The sequence below is a fragment of the Gopherus flavomarginatus genome, chromosome 4, assembly GCF_025201925.1.
Source record: "Gopherus flavomarginatus isolate rGopFla2 chromosome 4, rGopFla2.mat.asm, whole genome shotgun sequence".
In the NCBI taxonomy this organism is placed as follows: Eukaryota; Metazoa; Chordata; order Testudines; family Testudinidae; genus Gopherus; species Gopherus flavomarginatus.
The window spans coordinates 30,361,909-30,387,509 of NC_066620.1; the positions used below are offsets into that span (position 1 = coordinate 30,361,909).

At 50.3% G+C, this 25,601-nt stretch overlaps 1 protein-coding gene across 1 annotated transcript in view; it reads left to right on the plus strand.

The window, feature by feature from the left end:
• The first annotated feature begins 270 nt into the window (after window positions 1-270).
• Window positions 271-25,601, plus strand: part of FOXN2 (forkhead box N2) — a 158,114-nt gene continuing 132,783 nt past the window's right edge. Inside the window, exon 1 of the mRNA XM_050951915.1 lies at window positions 271-359. The gene's annotated coding sequence lies outside the window, so the exon portion shown is untranslated. The remainder of the gene's footprint in view (window positions 360-25,601) is intronic.

Consider the following 25,601-nt stretch of genomic DNA (forward strand, 5'->3'; position numbering starts at 1 on the left):
TTACCCTACACAATCAGGGGCTGAATTTCAGCAGAACATTCATGAAAGTGGTGGTAGAGAGGGTCACTGCTTTCATGCCCAGTGGCATGTTCTGTGTTTTAGGTTGTGCCTAGAACCACAGTGCTGTCAGCAGAAAGCGCTGGCCAGAGACACATACTGCTCCTCTTCAGAGTGCATTTTCACTCAGCCAACCCCAGGTAATCCAGCTGTCACTAGCAGGATTTCTGTAGCAGAGAGAATGCACTATCTACTATCTGTTTGATCTTGCTGGGACCACCAGCATTAGCTCTTAATCTGCAAAATACGCTCATTAATAGGATGGATCTTAATAAACCCTACTCTGGGTATTACAGAGAAATGTAAGTACTTTTTCTTAGTAGCTTTAGCTCTGTGGTTTTTTTAGCTCTTTATTTACAAAAAATATACAGAAGCCACTACCAAATAGGATAGATTTCCTTTGAGCCTTTTTACAATTAGTGTATACCATTGTATAAGAAGACATTGTACATGTGGTGTACTGTTAATAACTTAAAATGCTTTGCAGTTACATAGAATTATTTCAACTGAGAAAGTCAAACTTGACTTTAATGGAGTTATTGTGGCTTTACATTAGTACAACTGAGAATGTGGAATCCTGTGGTTCAAAAGGGATATTATTTTAACTATAATTAAACGTTGCACCTTGTTTTACTTACAAAATGTAATGAAACATTGTCAGGTATTGTCATTCAAGGTGCTATAGGGCTGCTGGTGGTCTTCATTGTACTGTATAAAGTTTTAGAATGCTTCTCCACATTTAAAACTTTCATGGGGAAAATCCTAAGAGACCTGCCTCTCTTGTAATAGTTAATTGTTAAGCAGTGACAGCAGGGTTAATGCTGTACAAAGCATGAGAGAAGTCAAGATGAAATTCAGAGGTGACATAAATAGGACTATGAGTTATACATTGATCAGAGAATTGGTGCAACTGGCAAAGACGTGACTTGGATCCACTTGGCATTCTCTGGGTGTACATAATGAGTCTGACTTTCACCAATGGCCAAATTATGTTCTCCCTGATCTCAATGGCAAAACTCACATTGAGTTCAGTGTTAACAGGATTTGGCCCCAACTCTCTGTTTTGTAGAGTGCAAATTTAGCCTCTGGAATTATTGGATGCAATTTGCACTGATGTATGGAGATGTCTAACTTGGATTCTTCTCTGTAAACTCCTCCGTCTTTATTTTATTTTTCCATTTTAAAATGATACTGAAGCCAAGTTAGTTTATTTTAGGAAGGCTCTGGGATGATGATGATGCACAATGCTACAGGAACCATTTTATTGATACTAGGTCTGAATTTGGTCCTATGTGTCTAGTATTGGAAACATTTCTGCTTTTCATATAGAAAAATGTGTTCTTTTATCAGAAAGCTTGTTCTAAATATTTATACAGTATGTAGTACACAATATACAAACTAACAAGTAAACGCGTTCAAGAAATTAATTAAGGAACTTTGGAGACAAATTTACTGCTGACATAAACATGAACCATTCACTCCATTGACTTCAATGGCATTACATACAGCATTTACGCCAGCAGGGAATTTGTCCATCTGCCTTTTGTTCAGAATTGCTGCTTGCTGGCAACTTCTTTTTAGTACAAAAGCTCACTCTTTCTTCTCAGTGTTCAGATAGTAGATGGGGTGTGAGACTCAGAATATATGAAGGCCATGTCTATAGTATAGACTTGTGCTGGCATACCTATATTGACCATGGGTATGAAGAGATATGATCTCTGACCAATGCAGTTGTGCTGGCAGATGCCCATAGCGTAGACACAATAATACTGGCAAAACTGCACTTTGACTAGTCAATCTTGTTTCATTCACAAATGTTACAGTATGGACAGTTTGTACGATGGCCCCAGAAGGAGCAAGAGGAGGGCTGTGGGATTCTTCACCTAAAGTGTCAGTTCAGGGGAACCTATGGGAAGCATAATACACAGGCCTAGACAGAGGGCTGTGGGATCCCTAAATCAAGGGGAAAACAAAGGTTGGACTTCTGTGGCTAAAAACTACCTAATATTCTGTAAGAGACTTAATAAAGGAAAATCCTTATGGGGGGAATCTCAGTTTAAAATATTCTGGCTTGGGAGTGACATTAGTGTCAAAACTGTATGCTAATTTTGAGTGCCCAATGTGAGATGTCGAATGCCTGATTTTTTCAGAGAAGTTTAGCATTATAGGGTCCTTTATATATTCAAAGCACAGTTCCCATTGACTTCTGTTGTAGCTGTGAGTGCTCAGCACTTTTGCAAAGCAAACCTGTCTCAAATTGGGGTCCCTAGAAAATGAGAACTCACACAACCAGCATCTACATAAGAACATAAGAACGGCTGTACCCGGATCAGACCAAAGCTCCTTCTAGCCCAGTATCTGTCTACCGACAGTGGCCAATGCCAGGTGCCCCAGAGGGAGTGAACCTAAGAGGCAATGATCTCTCTCCTGCCATCCATCTCCATCCTCTGACAAACAGAGGCTAGGGAGACCATTCCTTACCCATCCTGGCTAATAGCCATTTATGGACTTAACCACTATGAATTTATCCAGTTCTCTTTTAAACGCTGTTATAGTCCTAGCCTTCACAACCTCCTCAGGTAAGGAGTTCCACAAGTTGACTGTGCACTGCGTGAAGAACTTCCTTTTATTTGTTTTAAACCTACTGCCTATTAATTTCATTTGGTGACCCCTAGTTCTTTTATTATGGGAATAAGTAAATAACTTTTACTCTAGTGGTGTTCCCCAAGGGTCAGTTCTAGGACCAATCCTATTCAATTTATTCATAAATGATCTGGAGAAAGGGGTAAACAGTAAGGTGGCAAAGTCTGCAGATGATACTAAACTGCTCAAGATAGTTAAGACCAAAGCAGACTGTGAAGAACTTCAAAAAGATCTCACAAAACTAAGTGATTGGGCAACAAAATGGCAAATGAAATTTAATGTGGTTAAATATAAAGTAATGCACACTGGAAAAAATAACCCCAACTATACATACAATATGATGGGGGCTAATTTAGCTACAACGAGTCAGGAAAAAGATCTTAAAGTCATCGTGGACAGTTCTCTGAAGATGTCCACACAGTATGCTGAGGCAGTCAAAAAAGCAAACAGGATGTTAGGAATCATTAAAAAGGGGATAGAGAATAAGACTGAGAATATATTATTGCCCTTATATAAATCCATGGTACGCCCATATCTCGAATACTGTGTACAGATGTGGTCTCCTCACCTCAAAAAAGATATACTGGCACTAGAAAAGGTTCAGAAAAGGGCAATTAAAATGATTAGGGGTTGGGAGAGGGTCCCTTATGAGGAAAGATTAAAGAGGCTAGGACTCTTCAACTTGGAAAAGAGGAGATTAAGAGGGGATATGATAGAGGTATATAAAATCATGAGTGATGTGGAGAAAGTGGATAAGGATTATTATTTACTTATTCCCATAATACAAGAATCAGTGGTCACCAAATGAAATTAATAGGCAGCAGGTTTAAAACAAATAAAAGGAAGTTCTTCTTCACGCAGCACACAGTCAACTTGTGGAACTCCTTACCTGAAGAGATTGTGAAGGCTAGGACTATAACAGCATTTAATAGGGAACTGGATAAATTCGTGGTGATTAAGTCCATAAATGGCTATTAGCCAGAATGTCCCTAACCTCTGTTTGTCAGAGGATGGAGATGGATGGCAGGAAAGAGATCACTTGATCATTGCCTCTTAGGTCCACTTCCTTGGGGGCACCTGGCTTTGGCCACTGTCAGTAGACAGGATACTGGGCTAGATGGACCTTTGGTCTGACCCAGTACAGCTGTTCTTATGACATAGGAAGTAGCCAAGGAAGAAGTAAGAGGGCTGAGGCAGATGTTAATTGCTTGCAGAAAGGTTCCTGGGCTGGAGCCCATGGTAGAGGGAGAGATTTGGATCTTCTACTGCCTCACTGAGAAGGCTAGCATGAAGACGCCAGACACAAAGGCCAGAAGGAATATCAGGCCTTGATTCAGGCTAATGACCTGACATACAGTCAGGGGACTACAGTTGATTTGAATGCTGGTTTACCCTGGAAAGGGTGAGACTGAACGTGACCTGGCTGGAGTGCTAAATCACAAGACAAAGGTGCGAGAAAGTGGGATTTTCTGTAATTTTTTAATGAAGCTCGTTTGTGCCTCAGTTTCCCCTATGTGCTGCAGTGTTACCTAGGGGGTTAAAAAGGTTATCTGTTCTCTGCAGATGATCAGAAACTCAGGTGTGAATGGCTCCTAGCTGTCTGCAGCCTTAAGTCCCACATAAGTGGAGCTCTTGAGAAGACATTGGGAAATCCAATTGCCTGGACGTGGACACCTAGCAACCAACAACCCAAAGAGAAATGGATTTCCCTACTTTTCAGCAGGGGCACTGAGACGCATCTCCCCAACTCAGGAACAAAGAATTTCCACTTCACACTCCCCAGTCAAGTGTTGGCTATAGGAAGCAGTCAGGAGCAGGGCTGGATTAACTTTTTCTGGGCCCAGCACCAAACATATTTGTGGACCCCCCTGGGGAATGAAGGGGCCAGGGGCAAGGGCACAGCGGACAGGGTGGATTTTATTTAAATCATGATTTAAATCACTAGTCAGGAAGCCTTAATTTAATCATGGTTTTCTACATAAAAGTGCATTCTCGATTGTTAATACATATTCTTCACAACTCAGACATAGATGTAGATTTCATTTTTAGAAGGTACACACTATACATTTTTAAACAGTGATTTATTTTGAAAACTTTTCAGATGAGTTTTACAGCTATATCAGAAAATGAATGATTGTTTGGTTATTTCATTTATCAAAGGTAATTGAAGCAGCTATTTATGAAGTCATTGGGAGGCGAACTATCTCTGGCTCAACAGGTTAATCATTAACATTTGGAGGATTTTCTTGCCAGGCCATATTAGAAAGAGAACATCACCAGACAGACTTTTAAATTGTTTTATTTAACTAAAACAACAATATTAAGTATTCTGCATTTTTTTCTTCATCAGCAAACATAATATTTTAACAAAAAAAGCATATGTCCCTCAATTCTCACATTTACCTCCAGACTTCTTCTCCTGGTCCAGATCTATTCCGCCCCCAACAATCTTCTATTCACTGAACTTTTTGAAACTTTTCACTTTTAGAGAGAGGCAAGGGATAGACTCTGTGTACACAAATTTGCAGACACAATACAGTTGAGGTCTGTTATTCCTCACCTCTATATATTATTTATTCATAGCAAAAATATTTTTGCTATTAACAAGCATGTTATCTCTGGAGACACAAATCCACAGTTTGAGAACTGCAAAACTAAGCATCTCTGATGGTATCTTCTAGACTGAGCACTGAGTCCCATTGGGTAGATAAAAAGATTAACCTAAATAATCTATACAGAAACCTGTGGAACCCCATAAGATTGGGTCCCTAATCCATGAACTATTAGAACTCATTTACAAAATGTTTCTCAAACATTACATGAATATAGTCTCTTACTATAGAATTAATAATCCCTATTCCATGATGCAATATAATGTATCTTAGCCCACGTCCAGACTAACCCGCTGTATTGGCGGCTTAAAATCGATTGCTTGGGGATCGATATATCGCGTCTAGTCTGGACGCAATGTATCGATCCCCAAGCGCGCTTACATCAATTCCGGAACTCCATCAACCCGAACGGAGTTCCGGAATCGACATGGAGAGCCTCGGATATCGATCCCGCGCCATCTGGATGGGTGAGTAACTCGATCTTAGAAATTCGACTTCAGCTATGTTATTCTCGTAGCTGAAGTTGCGTATCTAAGATCGATTTTCCTCCCCTAGTCTGGACGTGGCCTTAATGTGACAAAGTTCCTCCTCTACCTTGGTGGGTCCTGCGCTTATTGGCAGATTTGCTCACCTCAGTGATCTTCCCCCACAGTCTGCGTCAACTCCTCCTGTGTCTGATTAGGAGTTGGGAGGTTTGGGGGGAACCTGGGCCCAACCCCTACTCCAGGTTCCAGCCCAGGGCCCTGTGGATTGCAGCTGTCTACAGTGCCTCTTGTAACAGCTGCATGACAGCTACAACTCCCTAGGCTACTTCCCCATGGCCTCCTCCAAACACCTTCTTTACCCTCACCACAGGACCTTCCTCCTAGTGTCTGATAAGGCTTGTACTCTTTAGTTCTCCAGCAGCACACACCCTCTCAGCTGCTTGTACTTCTTGCTCCCAGCTTCTCACAGGCACTTCATCTCCTCTGGCTCCTCCCTGCCTGACTGGAGTGAGCTCCTTTTTAAACCCAGGTGCCCTGATTAGCCTGCCTTGATTGGCTGCAGGTGATCTAATCAGCCTGTCTACCTTAATTGGTTCTAGCAGGTTCCTGATTACTCTAGTGCAGCCCCTGCCCTGATCACTCAGGGAGCAGAAGCCTGCTTCTCTTGGGGCCAGTAGCGGATCTCCCTTCGATTGCTCTGCTGTAGAGGAAGGAGGGGGAGGGCGGTGGCGGCGGCGGCTGCTGCTGTTTCCTGCTGGGCACTGGGCCCTTGCTGCTGCTGCTGCTGTTGTTCCTGCTCCTGCTCCTCCCCTGACTGGGCTAGACACCACCACCCACCCCTCTCTCTGCTGTCTGTTTGCTGGCTGGCTAGTGGTTCCCTCCCACCTCAGTTACTGCTGTTACTCCACCTACAGCCCCTTGGGGGGGGGCTGCTGGCCTGCTTCCCAGAGAGGAGGGGAATGAGGGACCCCAGCTCTTGTTGCTGAGGCCACCACCCTCTGCGCGGGGTCCCTCCTGCCTGGACACCAGATCACCACCACCTGGAGCTGCTGGGGCTGCTGTGGCTGTTGCTGGGGAGCTGTTGGTGGCCGGAGGAGGAGAGGAAGGAGAAGAGGACCGCCTGCTACTGGAGACTGTGTGAAGACCATTGTGGAGGGGGCATTCCTGGACTGAGTCTTTTTCGAACTGTGCTCTTGTGGTGGGGGTTTGGACTTTGTCTGCTGGGGCACCGGGGGTGTGGCGTGGAGCCTGCTCCCGGTCAATCTGTGTCCCCCTTCGCCCCCACCACCATCGTTGCCCCCTCCACCCCCCCGCTGGCTGTTTTCCTTCTGCTTTGGACTCCTGCCTCTGGGTCTGAGCTGCTCGCCTGGCTCACCACGCCCACTTCCACTGTTTGGGCCTGCAGCAGTAGCAGCCAACCATTGACTTTTTGGCACAAGTGCCTGTGGGTGCACCACCTCCCCCCTGCTCCTGGACTGACCCCCTCCCCTTTGCCACGTTTGTCCACCCCACCTATTTCCCTCTGCCGCCTGATAGTTCTGCCCCAGCCCTGCAGCTGTCCCCGTGGTCCTTCTACCCCAATCCCAGCTCGCCCTTTCCCCCTCCACCCTGTGCTCCCCCAGTCCTGATCGGCCCCCTCCGTGCGCCCACGCCCCCTCCCAGGCACTTGTGCCCTTCCCCATTTGGTTTCCCCTTGTTCACTGCACTCCCCCCTCTGCCGTTGCTCCCCCGCTCCCCTAATGCAACTGGAGGAGTCGGAACCCCCCTCTGAGTTGGTGCCCTGGAACCCTCCCACCCTTAGGTCCTTGGTTGCTCCCCACGCCCCTTTAGCCTTCCCCTTCTGGCGCCCTCTTCCCCTGCCTGCAGCCTAGCGGGGAGAGGTGGCCGCCTCCTCTCCTTCCCCTCCCCTCGCTGTTTGTCCCTCTCCCCGCTCTCGTTATGGCGGAGGCCGCGGCGGGGGAGACCCCTCGCGATGCTCCCACTGCCCCTCCTCCACCTGCCCCCGTGTCCACTGCCCAAGCCATTACCTTGTCCGCCGCTGCCGATCCACCTACCACCGCCCCTGCTGGGGCACCGGCGGCGGCAAGTAGCGGGGAGACCTCCGTTGCTACCACGTCTCTCGCCCCCTCTGATTTGGGGGGAGCCCCCCCAGCCGGTGGGAAGGGTCGGGGTGGGAAGAAGGGTAAGGGCCCCGCTAGACAGGCCAGGCCCTCCATGGCGGAGACTGCCCCCGCTGCTGCAGCCCCACTACCGGCTGCGGCATCCCTCCCCGCTGTTTCCTCCACTAGCTCTACAGGTGTCCCTCCCCTGGCCCCCAGGGCATACGCCCAGGTGGTGGCGGCCCCCCCGCCTGCTGCTGCTCCTCCGACCGTCGCTTCCGCCAACGTCTACAGCGGCCGGGACCCCTTTCCCACTTTGACCAGGAAGCACGGCGTCCGTTGCCTCCTGGTGCCCGCCTCGCCCCACGTGGAGACCTACGTGCCGGCGTTGGCGAGGGTGGTGGGGCCCACGGCCATCGTGGCGGCCTCCAAAATGTACAGGAAGGTGGTCTTCTTCCTGACATCGGAGGCCGCCGCCCAGGACGCGATAGAGACGGGCCTGGTGGGGGGGGGGCGTGTTCATCCCCTTGGAGCCGTTGGAAGACCTGGGGGTCCGCTTAATCTTGACCTCCATCCCTCCCTTCCTGCCCAATGCCGCCCTGCTGCCTGCCCTTTCTGCCCTGGGATGCCCCATCTCCGTCATCAGCCCTCTCCCCTTGGGCTGCAAGGACCCCGCCCTCCGTCATGTTCTCTCGTTCCTCCGGCAAGTGCAGCTTCAACTTCCGCCGCCGGCGCGTGGTGGAGAGGCGCTCGAGGGGTCCTTTCTGGTCCCTTACCAGGGAGCCCACTACCGGGTGCATTACTCGACGGGGGAGGCCCAGTGCTACCTCTGCCGGGCGATGGGGCACGTCCGGAGGGACTGTCCCTTGGCCCAGCATGGAGGAGCGTCTGGGACCCCCGAGCCCCGGCAAGGCGCCGACCCTGTCATCGCCGGTCCCCCTGGCTGCCCGGCACCTGAAGCTGCCCCTCCTCCTCCTTCTCGGTCCACCTCTGTGGAGGAGGGTGCGGCGGGGCTACCGCTGGACGTGGGAGAGGGCTCGTCCCAGGGGGAATCCTCCCTGGTTTCTGCTGTCCCACCACTGCCTCCCCGAGTCCCTGAGCCATTGCCCTTGCCCCTCGAGCCGACCCCTGTTAGCCAGCCCCCGGATGATGCCATGGAGGGCTGGTCGTTAGTGCAGGGGAAGCGGGGCAAGCGGAAGGCTCGAGTTTCCTTACATCCTTCGGATTCGGAGGCCCCCCGGAAGAGCAGGAAGGGGGGCGCCGATGTCAAGTCTTCCGCCTTGCCCCCTGATGACTCCCAGTTTGTGGTGCCGGCTGGGGATGCCGTGGCAGCACGGGAAGGTGACGCCGCCCCTCCTCCAGGGTGCCTTCCCGTGGAAGCCCCCGAGGGAGCCTCTCTCGCCCCCTTCCCACTTCTCTCCTCTGAGAGCGCCGCGGTGGGTATCGCCCCGGGTGCTGGCGGGGAGGGCCCTGGGGTGGTGGACGGTGATCTCCCTCCCATCTACGCAGAGATCGAGGCCCTGGGTTTGACCCCGGTCATGCAGGGGGAGGACGACCCTCTGCCGGCGGGCCTCGATCTGGGCGACCTCACTACATCCCCCCTGTCCCCGGGTTCCCTTCCCCTACCCGCTGTTTCTGCTCCCACCTCTGAGGGTCCCCTGGAATCTTCTATCGACCTGGCTGCGGGTGGCACTCTGTTGATGGCCGCCGAGCCCCGTGGGGCGACGGCCAGTGCCCCGCTGCCGAGACCCGCTTCCCAGGGGGTGTCCGTCTTGGGTGTGGAGGACCCGCCCTCCTTCCTCAGCGGGGACCCCATTGACCACCATCTCTCTCTGGATGCCGAGGCTGCCGCATGTGCCACAGTGGCTGAGCCCAGCATCGTTAGGGGTCCCCTGCCCACTTCCCAGATAATTGAGCCTGGCCAGGAGGAGCCACCTTCCGGCGTCTCAACTATGGAGGCTCCGGATCCTGCCTCTACCTCCTTCCCGGATTCTCTCCCTAATCCCCGCCCTACTCCTGTTGGCTCTGTCCTTGTCCCCCCCACCTCCTGTGATGCCAGTGCCGCCCCTGGGAATACCTCCCAGGGAGCGGGTTCACTAGTTCTTTCCTGTCCCGACCCCCCAGGGACTGCTGTTCTCCTTCCACTGCCCCTTCTTGAATCTGGGAGCAGGGTGGGTCGTGTGGCGTCGGCCCATCTGCTGCCATGTTGGGGGTCTGCCCCCTGCCTACCTGCCTCGGTGGGCCATGGGGCTGTGACGAGGGCCCCACTGGGGGACGGTCATCGATCAGTGACCCCACCCCCCCATGCGCTGAGGGAGGAGCTGCGAGAGTTCCTTGAGGACGTCCGTGGCTCCTGGGACAAAGTCCATCTTGCGCTCCAGCGGTAGGGGGATTTCCATCAGGTCCTCCGGGCCGCGAGGGACCTCATGGGGGAGGGTAAGAGAACCGGGAAGCAGGCCGCCGCGGCCTACCGGCAGGTCCGTGTCTTCCGTGACTCATTACTCACCTACGGGGTTGGTCACGGATTGCTGCGCGGCCTGCCGGAGGCCGTGGGCATGTCTGCCGGCGAGGATCCCCCCCAGCCCTCCTCATGGCGCCGATCGTCCTTGCCACTTTAAACACCCGGGGCTGTAGGATGGGTCTCCGCAGGAGCCAGGTGCTCTCCTTCCTCCAGAAGGGGGGGTACTCTGGTTTTCCTGCAGGAGACCCATACGGATCCGACCGCTGAAGCTAGCTGGCGGCTGGAGTGGGGGGACGGGGCCTACTTTAGCCACTTCTCGGTCTGCGCGGCTGGAGTGGCGACCCTGTTCTCCCCCAACCTACAGCCCAAGGTGCTGGGGGTCGCCGAGGCTGTGCCGGGTCGCCTGCTGCACCTCCGGGTCCTCATGGAGGGGCTTGTGGTTAATCTCGTCAATGTTTATGCCCCGACATCGGGCCCGGAGAGGCTGCATTTTTATCAGCAGGCGTCCGCCTTCCTCGGCTCCCTGGATCCTCGTGAGTGCCTGGTCCTGGGAGGGGACTTTAACACCACCCTCGAGGAACGGGACTGCTCGATGACAGAGCAGTGCCCGGCCGCCGCGGACGTCCTCCAGGAGATCGTCGAACGCCACTCCCTGGTGGACGTCTGGCGCGACCACCACCAGGACGACGTCTCGATGTTCACCTTCGTCCAGGTGGAGGCCCATTGGTTGCTCCACTCCCGGCTGGACCGTATTTACTTGTCGCATTTCCACTTTTCACGGGCCCACTCCTCCAGCGTTCGGCCGGCCCCCTTTTCAGATTGCCACTGTGACGGCCTCTCTCTGCGCGGAGAGGCCGAGGCCGGCCTATTGGCACTTTAATAATAGTTTGCTGGAGGATGCGGGCTTCGTGGCATCCTTCCGGGAGTTCTGGCTGGCCTGGCGAGGGCAGAGGCGTGCCTTTTCCTCGATGCGGCAGTGGTGGGATATGGGGAAGGTGCGCGCCCGGTTCTTCTGCCGTGGCTACACTCAGAGCGCCAGCAGATGGAGGGATGCGGCGATCGGGCAGTTGGAGTGGGAGGTCTTGGAGCTGGAGAGGCGTCTGGCCGCCAGCCCCGAGGATCCATCCCTCTGAGGAGCGTCTCGGGAGAAGCGGGAGGAGCTCCAGGCCCTCGAAGACCATCGGGCGACTTGGCGCTGGTGGAGGCTTGCCAGGCTGTGTACTCGGCGGCCTCCTCCGCCCGGGTCAACTGGGTCAAGAGCTCTGGCCTGATGGTCAGGGACGGGTGGCAGGCGATTTCCCTCCCACCTACACTTCAGGCCGTCTCGGCGTTTACTTTCTGCCATGCATCCATCTCCGCCGGAGAACTGGCACGGTTTGGAGGGCCGGGTGATGGAGGAGCTCCGGAAATGGACAAGACTACTCTAGTGCCTCTCCTTTCGAGGGAGAGCACTGGTGCTTAATCAACTGGTCCTGTCCATGCTCTGGTACTGACTCAACACCCTGGTCCCGGCCCCGGATTTCCTGGCCAACCTCCGGACTGCGATTCTGGAGTTCTTTTGGCCTGGAATGCACTGGGTCTCTGCAGGGGTCCTCCACCTGCCCCTGGAGGAGGGGGGCAGGGCCTGAAGTGCTTACGCACTCAGGTCCGTGTCTTCCGCCTCCAGGCTCTGCAGAGGCTCCTGTATGGTGCAGGTAGTCCAGCGTGGAGCGTATTGGCGCACGCCTTCCTCCGCCGCTTCTGAGGGCTCTGATACGACCGGCAGCTCTTTTACCTCCATCCGAGAGGTCTTCCGCGAGATCTCTCTGGGCTGCCGGTCTTCTACGAAGACCTCCTCCGGACCTGGAAGCTCTTTTCAATGACCAGGTCCGTGGTGGCTACCGTGGGGGGTGATCTCTTCGCGGAGCCTCTGCTACACAATCCCCAGCTTCGTGTGCAGGTGGCTGAGACCCCCACGGTGCGCCAGAGGCTGGTCTTGGCAGAAGTCACCAGGGTCGGAGACCTCCTGGACTACGACCGGGGAGACTGGCTGGATCCTCTGATGCTTGCTCAGCGCATGGGGCTCTCCAGCCGTCATACTCCCCGGCGCGTACTTCAGGAGGTGAAAGGCGCTTTACAGCCCGTTGCTCGGGCCTACCTCGAACGGGTCCTGCCCTGGCCCCGTGGACATTTTTATCGGGCCCCTGCCCCGTGGACCCAAAGTCGTCCCCCCCGGCCCTTTCACTGGGAGCCGGCTGCATGATCTGCAGCCAGTTCTGTTCCAGACCGCGCCAAGGAAGCATCTGTACACGCTCGTGCTCCACACTCTTCACTACCTCACCCTCGTGTCCCGCCCCGATACCAAATGACGGGACCTCCTGCCACCTGTCGAGGGTGAGAAGCCCTAGTGGGCCAGATTATACTCTGCTCTGGTCCCGAGGCCTGTCGGGGATGTCCGTTGGTGGCTCCTTTACGGGGCCGTGAGCATGGGCGTGTACTTGGCGCGGTTCACCCCTGTCCTCAACACCTGCCCTTTCTGTTGCATGAAGGAGACCCTAGAGCACGTTTATTTAGAGTGCGCCAGATTGCAGACCCTGTTCCGGCTCCTCTTGAACCTTTTATTGCGTTTTTGGTTGCACTTTTCCCCTCACCTCTTTATCTACACACTCCCCATCCATGACCCCACAAAGTCGTGGGATCTCCTTATCACCCTCCTCTTGGCCCTGGCCAAATTAGCCATCTATAAAACCAGGGAGAGGACGTTGGCCAATGGGATTTCCTACTACTGTGGGGCCTATTTCTGCTTCTCTGTCCGTTCACGCATCCGGGCAGAGTTCCCCTGGGAGGTGTCCACTGGCTCCCTTGACGCTTTCGAGGAGCAGTGGGCGTTGTCTGGGGTTCTCTGCTCAGTGTCCCCATTCGGTTCCCTTCGTTTAGCCCTATGACCTCGCTCCCGATCCTGTTTTTTCATTAGTTGTCTCATGGAATTACTTGGTGTCCCAGACCTGTGGATCCTCCCCTTAGGCTGGGGGGATGTCCTTTAGAAGTGGGCGGGCTTTGCCCGCCCACCTCCTGGATACCAATAGGACCGCTCTGCTGTAGAGGAAGGAGGGAGAGGGCTGTTGCTGCTGCTGTTCCTGCTAGGCACTGGGCCCTCGCTGCTGCTGCTGCTGCTGTTACTGCTCCAGCTACTCCCCGGCTGGGCTAAACACCACCCCCACCCCACTTCTCTGCTATCTGCTTGATGGCTGGGTGAGGGGCTTCTAGCCTGCTTCCCAGAGAGGAGAGGAGTGGGGGACCCCAGCTCTTGTTGCTGAGGACACCATCTGAGTGGGGTCCCTCCTGCCTGGACGCCAGACCACCACCACCTGGAGGTGCTGGGGCTACTGTGGCTGTTGCTGGAGAGCTGTTGGTGCCCCGAGGAGAAGAAGGAGACAAGGACTGCCCGCTGCTGGGAGACCGCATGAAGACCTCTGTGGAGGGGGAATTTCTGGACTGAGTCTTTTTCTAACTGTGCTCTTGTGGTGGGGATTTGGACTGTGTCTGTTGGGACACCGGGGGTGTGGCGTGGAGCCTGCCCCCGGTCCATCCGTGTTCCCCTTCACTCCCACCACCATTGTTACCCTCTCCACCGCCCCTGCTGGCTGTTTTCCTTCTGCTTTGATCTCCTGCCTCTGGGACTGAGCTGCTCGCCTGGCTCACCATGCCCACTTCCACCATTTGAGCCTGCAGCAATTGCGGCCAAGCATTGACATTTTTGCATGAGTGCCCGTGGGCGCACCCCTCTCCGCCCGCTGGGCTGACCCCCTTTCCTATGCTATATTTGTCTGCCCCACCTGTTTCCTTCTGCGGCCTTCATTGTCCTGCCCCAGCCCTTCAGCTATCCCTGTGGTCCCTCCGCCCCGTTCCTAGCTCGCCCTTTCCCCCCCCCCAGCCTGTGATCCCCCAGCCCTGATTGGTCTCTCCCCTCATGCGCCCACGCCCCCTCCCATGCGCTTGTGCCCTTCCCCCATTTGAGTTTCCCCTTGTTCACTGCACCCCTCTATGCCGTTATCCCCCTGATCCCCTAGTGCAGCTAGAGGAGCCAGAATTCCCCTCTGAGTCGGTGACCTGACACCCTCCCACCCATAAGTCCTTAGTTGCTCCCCATGCCCCTTTAGCCTTCCCTTTCTGGCACCGTCCTCCCCTGCCTGCAGCCTAGCGGGGAGGGGTGGTCGCCTCCTCTCCTTCCCCTCCCATCGCTGTTCGTCCCCCTCCCCGCTCTTGTTATGGCAGGGGACGTGGCGGGAGAGACCCCTCTCGATGCTCCCATCGCTCCTCCTCCACCTGCCCCCATGTCCATTTCCCAAGCCTCTACCTCGACCTCCGCTGCCAGTCCACCTGCCACCGCCCCCTCTGAGGCACCAGTGGAGGCGAGTATCAGGGAGACCTCTGCTGCTGCCTCGCCCCTTCCGATTCTGGGGAAGCCCCCTCAGCCGGTGGGAAAGGTCGGGGTGGGAAGAAGGGTAAGAGTCCAGCTTAGAAGGCCAGGCTTTCCATAGAAGAGACTGCCTCTGCTGCCGCAGCCCCGCTACCAGCCGCGGCATCCCTCACCGCTACTCCCTCCACCAGCTCTGCGGGTGTCCCTCCCCCGGCCCGCAGGGCGTACACCCAGGTGGCGGTGGCTCCCCCCACCTGCCGCTGCTCCTCCGACCGCTGCTTCTGCTACCATCTATAGCAGCCAGGGAGCACGGCGTCCGTTGCCTCCTGGTGCCCACCTCGCCCCACGTGGAGACCTATGTGCGGACGTTGGCAACGGTGGTGGGACCCACGGCCAACATGGAGGCCTCCAAAATGTACGGGAGGGTGGTCTTCTTCCTGGCATCGGAGGCTGCCACACAGGAGACGGTAGAGACGGGCCTGGCGGTGGGGGGTGTGTTCATCCCCCTGGAGCCGATGGAAGACCTGTGGGTCCGCTTGATCCTGACCTCTGTCCCTCCGTTCCTGCCCAATGCCGCCCTGGTGCCTGCCCTTTCTGCCCTGGAGCGGCCTATCTCTGTCATCAGCCCTCTCCCGTTGGGCTGCAAGGACCGCCCCCCCGTCACATCCTCTTGTTCCGCCGGCAAGTGCAGCTTCAACCGCGCCAAGGAAGCATCTGTACACGCTCATGCCCCACACTCTTCACTACCTCACCCTCACGTCCTGTGGATCTGTGGATCCTCCCCTGAGGCTAGGGAGAGGTCCTCTAGAAGTGAGAGCCCGCCCACCTCCTGGAGGCCAATAAGACCAGACTCCTGTACCCCACTGGCCTGGGTCTGTCACATTAATTAAGACTATCTTTAGATTGTTTTTTTCCTCAAAAATCTGATTTAAATAAAAAAATCTGATTTTTTTAAAGTAATTGATTTTTATCCACCCTGACAGCAGGACATGGTGGAGGGGAAGGACTGGTCACCAGCTGGAGCGAGGCAGGGCTCAGGGGCAAGATGAGCACAGTGGGGCATGGAAGGAGGATTAGTTCCTGCTGACTGGAGCAAGGCAGGGGCTGGGGGCAAAAGCACAGTGGGGCAGGAGCTAGGGTTCGTCTCTGGAGCAAGGGGGAGCTGGGAGTAAACTGCATGTGCAGCGGCCCGGGGAGGGAGTAAACAAGATCCACCTGCCACGCCCCTACCCACATAGAGCAGGTACCTACCTTCTGCATGGTTCTAGCCCATTCTCTTCATCTCTGTCTGAACTGAGCTGAGGGTAGGGGTGCACTGAGCACAGGGCCGAGGGTTCAGAGTCTGGGAGGGAGTTAGGGTGCAGGAGCACTTTAGAGGTTGGGGTGAAGGGTCTGGCCAGGTGATAGGGTAAGGAAGGGGGCTCAGGGTTGGAGCAGGAGGTTGGGGTGTGGAGCGCTTACCTGGGGCAGCTCCCATTTGGTGTGAGGGGCACAGATGGGAATGGGGGGGCAGGGGGGCAGGAGCTCCCATTTGTTGCTCAAGGTGGGGATGTCGGGGGAGGCGCAGGAGTCAGGGCATGGGGAGTGGGGGGGCTGGATATGTGTGAGGGTACAGGAGTCAGGACTGGGGGCTGGGTGTGTGTCAGGGGGTGCAAAAGTCAGGGCATGGGGCGTGGGGGGGCTGGGCATGTGTGGGGAGTGCAGGAGTCAGGGCTGGGTTGTGGGGGTGTGTGGGGAGGTGCAGGAGTCAGGGCAGGGGGATGGAGGTGTGTGAATGGGTGCAGGAGTCTGGGCGGAGGGCTGGGGGTGTGGGCTGGGGTTTGAGCAGCTCGTGGCAGGGGGCAGGTATGCCCTGATTCCACCCCTTCTGCAAGGCTCCGCCTCTGCCTCTTCTCCACAGTGGTGAGTGAACTACGGCTCCACTCCTCCCCCTCCCTCACACCGGCAAACAGCTTTTTGGCAGCGAGGGTAGCATTGGGAGTAGGGTGACCAGATGGGATGAAGAAAATATCAGGACAGATGGGGGGTTGGGGAGTCCCGCCAGCAGAGCAAAAAACAAACAAACAAACAAAAACAGGAGTGTGAAATATTGGGACAAATTGCTTCCTGACCAAACATCAGTCGGGACACAGGACCAACACCTAAATATCGGTACAGTCCCGATTTTATCAGGACGTCTGGTCACCCTAGCTGGGAGGGGGAGGGGCAGGAATGCGACACTCTGCAACCTGCCTAAAACAACGTTTAGGGTGAGAAATTACTATTTGTAACCAGTTTCTTTAGTGACTTGAGCTTAGAGTTCATGTTTGTTTATTTTGCTCAGTGATCTGCTTTGTTCTGTTTGCTATCCCTTATACTCACTTAAAATTTATCCTTTGTAGTTAATAAACTTGTTTTGTTTTCTAAATCCAGTTTGTGCAATTCATAACTGGGGGGGAGCGGCAAAGAGCTGTTCATATCTTCCTCCGTATTGAGGGAGGGGGCAATTTTCATGAGCTTACACTATATAGATCTCTATACAATGTAAGACAATATAATTTGGGGTTACACTCCAGAGATTGTGTGCATAGGAGTGCTAGGCAATCTCCTAGTTGAGTCATCCCATTCAGAATCTCTGATATTCTACTGTTGGGTGTGTCCCTACTTGTATGTGTACTGGAAAGAGGCTTGAGAGACTGTCACAGCAGCAAAAACTAAGGGAAGCCCAGGCGGGTGGGACAGGCGGGCTCAGTGGGACCCCAGCATGTCCGGTGGCATCTCGAAATGGGGGTCCAACCCATCACAGGGACCACCAGCAGACCTGAACAGCCAGTTGAAAGGGCTAGAGAGGAAAAGCCCTACAATGCTGCAACCAACCACCAGGGGGTACCCCAGCTGAAGAGTCACTCTGTTGCACCTACTTCCCAAATCAAACTTTCATTTATCCATTGGATGCAGGAATAACCAAAAGAGAGATTTATGCACATTCTTGCATGCTGACTAATGGCTGTCAGCCAGTCAGAGAACAGGGATTTGAACACTTGAGAAATAAGTGGGTAGTTATAGATCAAGAACTTTATACCAACTTTGCAATCTGGCTGACACAATTCTATGTCAGCATAATAAAAAAATTATTAGAAAAAATGGAAAATTGTAAAGAGCCTGATGAAACTGTGACACTGTATGGAATCTGGGGGTCACTTTATGGTATTATGGATACCAATATTGTAAAATTGCAATGAGTTATGCCAGATAGGCTGTGTGTGGTATCAGCAAAAATGTTATAATTTGCCAAGTCTGATCATCTTGTTTATATGTGTACATCACATTTGTATTATAAGTTATAGCTATGCATGGTATACCTGTATTTCCAAACTTGTGCTATGTCTCTGGGTGACATCACCCAGACAGAATGACATCAGCCCTAGGTCTGCTTGATGGCCCATCAAGGAACATCAACTGTACAATGAACCCATTGTACAGGGATTAAACCTTATGACTCAGCTTCTTGTCTTCGTTCCTGCTTCTTACCTCTGGAGTTTCTACAAACGAAGCTCTGAACAAAGGACTAATGACCCATCCAAGCTGTGGAGGTGTTCCTGAGGGATTTTCAAGCCAGCAAACTCACCAGTACTACTAGGAACTAGATGGACTTTGAAGTTTTTGTACATATGTGACTATTTTACCATTTAACATCTCTCTTCTTGTTCTTTAAACATAAGAACATAAGAATGGCCGTACCGGGTCAGACCAAAGGTCCATCTAGCCCAGTATCTGTCTACTGACAGTGGCCAATGCCAGGTGCACCAGAGGGAGTGAAACTAACAGGCAATGATCAAGTGATCTCTCTCCTGCCATCCATCTCCATCCTCTGATGAACAGAGGCTAGGGACACCATTCTTTACCCTTCCTGGATAATAGCCATTTATGGACTTAACCACCATTAATTTATCCAGTTCCCTTTTAAACATTGTTATAGTCCCAGCCTTCACAACCTCCTCAGGTAAGGAGTTCCACAAGTTAACTGTGCGCTGTGTGAAGAAGAACTTCCTTTTATTTATTTTAAACCTGCTACCTATTAATTTCATTTGGTGACCCCTAGTTCTTGTATTATGGGAATAGGTAAATAACTTTTCCTTATCCACTTTCTCCACATCACTCATGATTTTATATACCTCTATCATATCCCCCCTTAGTCTCCTCTTTTCCAAGCTGAAGAGGCCTAGCCTCTTTAATCTTTCCTCGTATGGGACCCTTTCCAAACCCCTAATCATTTTAGTTGCCCTTTTCTGAATCTTTTCTAGTACTAGAATATCTTTTTTGAGCTGAGGAGAACACATCTGTACACAGTATTCAAGATGTGCGCGTACCATGGATTTATATAAGGGCAATAAGATATTCTCAGTCTTATTCTCTATCCCCTTTTTAATGATTCCTAATATCCTGTTCGCTTTTTTGACTGCCTCTGCCCACTGCATGGACATCTTCAGAGAACTATCCACAATGACGCTAAGATCTTTTTCCTGACTCGTAGCTAAATTAGCCCCCATCACATTGTATGTATAGTTGGGGTTATTTTTTCCAATATGCATTACTTTACATTTATCCACATTAAATTTCATTTGCCATTTTGTTGCCCAATCACTTAGTTTTGTGAGATCTTTTTGAAGTTCTTCACAATCTGCTTTGGTCTTAACTATCTTGAGTAGTTTAGTATCATCTGCAAACTTTGCCACCTCACTATTTACCCCTTTCTCCAGATCATTTATGAATAAATTGAATAGGATTGGTCCTAGGACTGACCCCTGGGGAACACCACTAGTTATTCCTCTCCATTCTGAGAATTTACCATTAATTCCTACCCTTTGTTCCCTGTCTTTTAGCCAGTTCTCAATCCATGAAAGGACCTTCCCTTTTATCCCATGACAGCTTAATTTACGTAAGAGCCTTTGGTGAGGGACCTTGTCAAAGGCTTTCTGGAAATCTAAGTACACTATGTCCACTGGATCCCCCTTGTCCACAGGTTTGTTGACCCCTTCAGAGAACTCTAATAGATTAGTAAGACACAATTTCCCTTTACAGAAACCATGTTGACTATTGCTCAACAGTTTATGTTTTTCTATGTGTCTGACAATTTTATTCTTAACTATTGTTTCGACTAATTTGCCCGGTACCGACGTTAGACTTACTGGTCTGTAATTGCCGGGATCACCTCTAAAGCCCTTTTTAAATATTGGCGTTACATTAGCTTACTTCCAGTCATTGGATACCGAAGCCAATTTAAAGGACAGGTTACAAACGTTAGTTAATAGTTCCGCAACTTCACATTTGAGTTCTTTCAGAACTCTTGGGTGAAAGCCATCTGGTCTCGATGATTTGTTAATGTTGAGTTTATCAATTAATTCCAAAACCTCCTCTAGTGACACTTCAATCTGTAACAGTTCCTCAGATTTGTCACCTACAAAAGCCGGCTCAGGTTTGGGAATCTCCCTAACATCCTCAGCCATGAAGACTGAAGCAAAGAATGCATTTAGTTTCTCTGCAATGACTTTATCATCTTTAAGCGCTCCTTTTGTATTTTGATCATCAAGGGGCCCCACTGGCTGTTTAGCAGTCTTCCTGCCTCTGATGTACTTAAAAAACATTTTGTTATTACCTTTGGAGTTTTTGGCTAGCCGTTCTTCAAACTCCTCTTTGGCTTTTCTTATTACACTCTTGCACTTTCTTTTTCTTTATAATAAAGCTTTAGTTTTAGACACTATAGGATTGGCTGGCAGCGTGGTATTTTGGGTAAGATCCAAAACTATACTGACCTGGTAACATGGCTGACTCTTTGGGGGTCAGAAAAACATTTTGAATATGTGAGCAGAGTTCTTTAAATAACTTCTTCCTGTACTGGACCTAGGTGCTGATGGGAGCCAGAGAACTGGAATGCAATAAAGGGGGTTGTGTGATTTCTTTTTTGCTCCGATAACCAGTGTTGGGGGTCAGAAGCATGGTTTGTGACTGGCTGGAGAGTTTAACTTTAGTGTTCCCTACCAGTCTTGGAGGAGTATGCGCTCTCCCTTTTGCAGCCTGCCCTGATCTTGTCATTTCCAGTGAGGGCGGCTCTAGGCACACTGGGTCACAGAAGCAATTAAAGATTATCAAATCAGAGAAATATGCCAGCTGTATATCAAAGGCTTCAGTGGGACAGCAGGCATTGCAATAAAAGTCAGTAATAGAACAACCAATACCATGATTGTAATGACCACAGGAAGTAAAATTAATTAATCACAGTTAGAATGTAATGACATTAAGCAAAGACATAAATAATCTGACTGTTTCTCCCAAACAGTATTCCATGTTTGGAAGAAAAAACATGCGGACTATGTAGAGGGCGGAGAGGTAGGGGAGGGAGGGAATTCTCTGAAGTGTTTTTAGAATTTGTCTCAATGAAATAGAACTGCCCACTGGAGGTAAGAGGGACATAAGGGAGGTAATGCTTATCAGAGCTGATCACCATAGAATCATAGAAGATTAGGGTTGGAAGAGACCTCAGAAGGCCATCTAGTCCAACCCTCTGCTCAAAGCAGGACCAATCCCAACTAAATCATCCCAGCCAGGGCTTTGTCAAGCCGGGCCTTAAAAACCTCTAAGGATGGAGATTGCACCACCTCCCTAAGTAACCCATTCCAGTGCTTCCCCACCCTCCTAGTGAAATAGAGTTTCCTAATATCCAATCTAGATCTCCCCCATTTCAACTTAAGACCATTGCTCCTTGTTCTGTCATCTGCCACCACTGAGAACAGCTTAGCTCCATCCTCTTTGGAATCCCCATTCAGGTAGTTGAAAGCAGCTATCAAATGCCCCCCATTCTTCTCTTCTGAAGACTAAATAAGCCTAGTTCCCTCATTTTCTCCTCATAAGTCATGTGCCCCAGTCCCCTAATCATTTTTGTTGCCATCCACTGGACTCTCTCTAATTTGTCCACATCCTTTCTGTAGTGCGGGGCCCAAAACTGGACGCAATACTCCAGATATGGCCTCACCAGTGCTGAATAGAGGGGAATAATCACTTCCCTCAATCTCCTGTCAATGCTCATACTAATACAGCCCAATATGCTGTTAGCCTTCTTGGCAACAAGGGAACACTGCTGACCCACATCCAGCTTCTCATCCACTGTAATTCCCAGGTCCTTTTGTGCAGAACTCCTGCTTAGCCAGTCGATTCCCAGCCGGTAGCGGTGCATGGGATTCTTACGTCCTACGTGCAGGACTCTGCACTTGTCCTTGCTGAACCTCATCAGTTTTCTTTTGGCCCAATCCTCCAATTTGTCTAGGTCACTCTGGACCCTATCCTTAACCTCCAGCATCTCTACCTCTCCCCCCACCTTAGCGTCAGCTGCGAACTTGCTGAGGGTGCAATCCATCCCTTCATCCAGATCATTAAAGAAGATGTTGAACAAAACCAGCTGCGGGACCAACCCCAGGGGTACTCCGCTTGATTCTGGCTGCCAACTAGACATCAAGCCGTTTAGTACTTCAGCTTTTTCCACATCATCTGTCACCAGGTTGCCTCCCCCATTCATTAAGGGCCCCACACTTTCCCTGACTTTTTTCTTGTGGTTAACATACTTGTAGAAACCCTTCTTTACCCTTCACATCCCTTGCTAGCTGCTACTCCAGTTGAGTTTTGGCCTTCCTGATTACACCCCTGCATGATCGAGCAATATTTTTGTACTCCTCCCTAGTCATCTGTCCAAGTTTCCATTTCTTGTAAGCTTCCTTTTTGTGTTTAAGCTCACCGAAGATTTCACTGTTAAGCCAAGCTGGTCACCTGCCATATTTGCTATTCTTTCTCCACATCAGGATGATTTGTTCTTGTGCCTCCAATAAGGCTTCTGAAGAATGTTTCTGAAGAAACATACCTAAAAGTGTAATCTAGGCTAAATCCTGATCTTCAAATATGACCCAAATAACTTCCCGTTCAGACTGCAGAGTGGCAGTGGAGCTCTTCATAGGGCTGAAGTAATCCCCGTGACTGCTGAGCCCTGCCCTAACGGGACAGTGGGGTGAATGGCTGGTTAGTCCATTAGGTTACAGATTCACTGACCCCATCTCTGCTCCTCTTCCCTTCCTCCAACTTCCCATGCACAGTTATGTTGTTCAGGGGCTTCCACACCTAACTTCTACATTGTCTCCACCTATCAGCAGCTTCTGTGAGTGGTTCCAGCAACCAGAAATAGTTGAGATGTAGGAAAACCCTGGGCATTATCCTCTCCTCCGTGAACATCCTTGGAATGCTCCTTACACCAGGGACTGCTGCATGGGATGATATAGGGCTGTCAGCATTGGCCTTATGCCTGCCAGGGACTCTCCCTATATTAGGTTTATTACCAGAGCAGCACCTATTGATATTTTTCAGCTCCCATATGCTGGCAGAGCTGGTGTAAAGAAGCAATGGGGCACCCTTGAATCAGGTCCTTTATGCCTAGTAAGTTTCTCTCTTTACAGTCAATCTTTACCCTATTGTTGATAAGGGTCCCTCACACAGCAATAGAACATGCTTGTTTTTAAAATAGGAAAATATGATCATCAAACCACAAATATGGACAAGGAACTTAGTAGTGCTTCAAATTTATAACTAATTTTAAGAAATGACTAGAAATTTTTGGCATTCAGTTTAAGATCATGATCATAGATCATTTTCATTAAAATTACATGTATTTACAAGGTTTAGCTAATTGCATTCTACAACTGTGTCATTATTCAAGTACAATATGTGTATATTTCTGCAATATAAAAGTGACTCATACAGTCAAAGTTCATGCTAGTTTAGCTATACAGGTCCTCTACTTTTGAAAATTCAAAAACATTAAATAGGATGCAAGGAATATCAATATAATAAGTCTAACACAATGGAATTGATTGTAATGCACATCTATATGTTTGTGAAATTCCATTCACAGTTTCACACAAGTGTGTGTGTCTTTTATTGCATATAGTGGGTTATTTTCCTTTGCCCTTATCACTTTTCCCTATGAAATCTCATGTTAATTTGAGGGAGTTCTACTTGCTTCCAAAAGCTCTGACATTGGCTATAATATAACCTTTGAGTGGCAAATTCATATTTTATTTTCCTTTTGGTGCCGTGCCTAATTTTTGGCTGATTTCCAGCAGCTTCCAGTCTGGACTGCTATGGCATGTGCTTTTGGGAAACGGTGAAAAACAATTAATACAGCTACAACTGACCTGAGAATCAGAAACATTTGGAGTAATAAAAAGATTTGTGACAGAGTTTTGCAGTTGCAAACCAAGCCTAACAGCTAACGGGCTTCATTCTCATCAACAGGTATCACTAGCTTCCTTTGGAATAGAGAGTGAGCATTTAGGAACAGTGATATTATTGTCCTCCCTTCTCAGACAAAGTATAAACAGAAACTGGAAAACAAATGAACATTTTAAAGTCTGATAGAATTCTACATTTATGGTGACTCAGAGATCATATGATAAACATTTAACAAGAGGAACATTCTTTCCTTTCCAACCTAATTTCTTTATGTAATTCTTTTTCAAAGAGATAGGCACACTCTTTGTTTCCCTTCATTCTGAGCCTTGTCCTGAGAGAGAGTGACTGGTGATAAATCTAAGTCTCTTTTTCTCCATTCTTCTTTTCTGAGCTGGTCAGCTTTTTTCAAGTTAGCTGATAATCCTTTTCAATCATTTGATTCCTGGATATTGAAAAATTAAACGGAAATGTCTCTGATATATATAACAAAATATCACCTCACAGACAAAATAAATTACCAACTAAAGAGCTCCACATATGTAGGTCACCATGCTGAGGTAAGGTTGCAAATCCCATTCACATGAGGTAATATTGTTCATTTGCCTTAAATTTACCAACCTCTTGAACTCATGTGTTTCAAGGTAAACACATTTCAGATGCACAGACAATAAATAGCTCTGCAAGATCTGAAGGTTACAACATACTCAATTATGAAAGGGGTAGACTAACACCTACAAGATCTTCACCAAGCATTCTCAAAACTATGATACCTGCATGATGAAATAAGGAAACAAATCAACAGAGCCAGACGTGTACCCAGAAGCCTCCTGCTGCAAGACAAGCCCAAGAAACAAACCAACAGAATTCCACTAGCCATCACCTACAATCCTCAGCTTAAACCTCTCCAATGCATCATCAGTGATCTACAACCCATCTTGGACAATGATCCCTCGCTTTCACAGACCTTGGGAGGCAGGCCAGTCCTCGCCCACAGACAACCTGCCAACCTGAAGCATATTCTCACCAGCAACCACATAAAGCACCATAACAACTCTAACTCAGGAACCAATCCATGCAACAAACCTTGATGCCAACTCTGCCCACATATCTACACCAGCGACACCATCACAGGACCTAACCTGTGTACATAAGCTACAACATCACTGGTTCATTCACCTACACGTCCACCAATGTTATATACGCCATCATGTGCCAGCAATGCCCCTCTGCTATGTACATCGGCCAAACTGCACAGTCCCTACGTAAAAAGATAAATGGACAAAGTCAGATATTAGGAATGGCAATATACAAAAACCTGTAGGAGAGCACTTCAACCTTCCTGGCCACACAATAGCAGATTTAAAAGTAGCCATCCTACAGCCAAAAAATGTCAGGACCAGACTTCAAAGAGAAACTGCTGAGCTTCAGTTCATGTGCAAATTTGACACCATCAGCTCAGGATTAAACAAAGACTGTGAATGGCTAGCCAACTACAAAAGTAGTTTCTCCTCCCCTGGTGTTCACACCTCAACTGCTAGAAGAGGGCCTCATCCTCCCTGATTGAACTAACCTAGTTATCTCCAAACTGATTCTCAC